We start from the raw sequence: 2,918 nt of genomic DNA on the forward strand, positions 1-2,918 counted from the left end.
ACCCATCTAGGGGTCATAGAAGACTGAGTATAGGTAGGGCTAGTCTATATACAGAGTTATACTGGCTTAATTTAAGTTGTCGGTTTAAACCAGTTGAGTTCAATTTGTGCAGAAGGCCACAGGGCCACCCTTGCTTCAGTTTAGCTTAAACTGATTTGGAGTCGGTTTCAGCTCAACCTGCACTTAAACTGAAACAAGAGCGCCCATACAGATCTTTGCATTGAGTTAGTAAAATTGGTACAAGTCTGTGAGTGGATAGGCTCATGGCAGGTGAGGACTTGATTGCGCAACTGGCGAAGTGCATGCATATAACTGCACAGCGTATGGAATTGGGTACATTTCTGTACCCAAGCAAATCACTCGTTTTAAAAATAGCTTGTTTTTAAAGGCTATGGCAAGGGGTTGATTTGCTCTAACTGCTAGGCCACCCTCCCCCTGAACAGCCACCTTGATCTTGCATTGCAAATGGATGGACACACATTAATTACCAATATTGGAAAAAAGCCATAGCCAGATAGGGTGTGAAATAAGAGCATCTTGGGGCTTTACAGGGTAGCGATAAAGAGAAGCCTGATGGTGCCTGTGCTAGTGAAGACACTGGGCATAAAGAAAAGCTAAGTGAACAAGTTCAGACTCCTCTCAGCAAGTTTATGACAGTGGAAAATCAATTTGTACCATTCAAAAAAGGAGCTGTTGCTGGCCCCATAGTGGAAGGCTGTATTTATCTTTCAGGTCAACCACTAGATTCCTTTCCTCCCATACTGAATGGAGGAATGCATCTTATTTCTGCTTGTCAGCCCAGACCAGGCTTGTGTTCACGTAGTCGTTAAAGGATGAGTGCCATGTGGAATGTATTTCTGTTTACAGCCTATTACGCAATCATGCATCTAACAGGGTTTGCTCATTGTCTGCAGACCTATTTCTCGCCAATCACAGGGGCCTGCAGGGATCCCCCCAGATACATATGGATTGAATGATGGGTGGATTGTCACTCTCCTCCTATGGACCTGTACATTCCCACTTAGCAGTGTCTGCTGTGTGCATGAAACCAATCAAATGGTAACGTCTGGTTCCCTGATCTTTCTAGACAGACCTGGCTCGATGTCGGGGAGGGAGAGCAGGGTCAACAGGTTTTGAGAGGGAGGGTGAAAAGGGATTAGGAAGGTGTGAGAGTGGCAGACTTCAGGGAGGCTGAGAGGGGAATTGGGGACAGCCAGCAATAGACTGCATGACAGGGCAGAGAAGAGCAGGTGGGGATTAGCATGACTTTGTTGGGGGAGGGTGCTGCTGGGACAGGAGAGGCCAGGAGGGATCACAGATTACAGGCAGGAGTAGGTTCCAGCTGGGAGCCAACCCCAAAGCAACCTGTCAGAGTGGGGAGCTGGAGAAGGCCCCGTACTGTCATTTCTCACTCCAAACCCTGATTCAGCCTTGGACCAAACCACAGCATCAAACCCTAACCTGGATCTAACCCCCCTGCTTTGGTCTATCACTGCTAAAATACAAGCAGACTCCAAGCTCCCTGCCACAAGAAACCTGTGGCGCAATTATTTTTTTTTGAATCACTAGGACCTGCCCCCAGTCATACCACGTTCTAGGGGCTGCCGCTTCAAACAGATGCTTGCCCAGATCTCGGGTGGTGAGGACAGAAGATTGCTTGAAGAGGTTAATTGGTGCATTGTTACTTGCAGTCCAGCTCTCGGCTCTGCCTTTCTTCCAGGAGTGGTTGTCTCTCTGAGCTGATGGTGCTTAACGTTTGTTCACCTGGTGGCACCAAGAAGGATGCTTGTGCAGCCAGCACCTCGCACAGTCTGAGGGCAGGAATGGTCTCGTTAATCCTCATCCCATGGGTCTATCTCTGATGACTCCACTGTGGTGGGTGTCTCTTTAGGCTGAGGCGGTAGATAGGGAAACTGGATTTTTGTAGGCACTAGCTGGCCCCTGCAGGCTGTCAGCAGGATCCTGACCCTCGGGGTGGTCTCTCTAAGACAGGGCTGAGGTACAATGATGGGGGAGTGTGAGGAAGCTTGCACTGTTCCTGCCTGTGCTCTGGGATAAATGGAAGCCTTCAGTCCCTAGGACCGTCAATCCATCCCCTTTGCTGAGCACTCTATTTACTGATGAACCTGCCAAGCATTGCACATTTCCCCCATGCATTCCTGTCTTATTTTAGTCTGTGACTACTCGCTACGTAGTCATAAAGCCCTGTCACTGGGTTTGCTCACCAGTGGGGTGTCTCCTTGGGGCCACATCTTGGGATTAGCACCATTCAGATCTGACACCCCCTTCTAACACTCACACCACATCCCCCCCTTGCTCCCCAGGACTTCCAGTGCTCTGTGACTCAGCCCTCCAGCCAGGGCACCGTACAGTCCTCTGCCTCTAGGGTATTAAAATTCCATGAGATCAGCTGCCCACATGCCATTCCAGACACTATTCCATCCAAGGCCAGGTCCTGGGCTACTTTTCCAGTGGCTGGTAGGGGAACCTAGGCCTGCCCATTACTCTGGGTTTCAGCCCAAGGACCTTATGTGCAGCAGCTATGATCTGCTTGCTTCCAGATCCCATGCTATTTCCCTAGACTCCTTCCCACTTCCTTCACCCCATACTCCCTCCTCCTAGGGAGTAACTGTAGACTGGCATTCATATTCATATTCACTCTCCCTCTCTCCTTGACAAACTCCCTAACCCCCACACAAACTACCTATCACCCAGCCCAAGAAAATAACCACATACTCCTTCCCCTGTAACTTCTGGTCTCAACTTCATCCCTTTATACAGACCTAATATGCTCCTTCCCAGCTGAATGTCATCTTCCATCAGGCTTTATTGAGCTCTGGTTCTCCTCCAGGTGCAGCCTATAAAGTTAATTGACCTAACTTAACTTGCTCTGCCTTATGTGGGGCTGGATACCCCAT

The sequence above is a fragment of the Dermochelys coriacea genome, chromosome 10 (genome assembly GCF_009764565.3).
Source record: "Dermochelys coriacea isolate rDerCor1 chromosome 10, rDerCor1.pri.v4, whole genome shotgun sequence".
NCBI classification, from domain to species: domain Eukaryota; kingdom Metazoa; phylum Chordata; order Testudines; family Dermochelyidae; genus Dermochelys; species Dermochelys coriacea.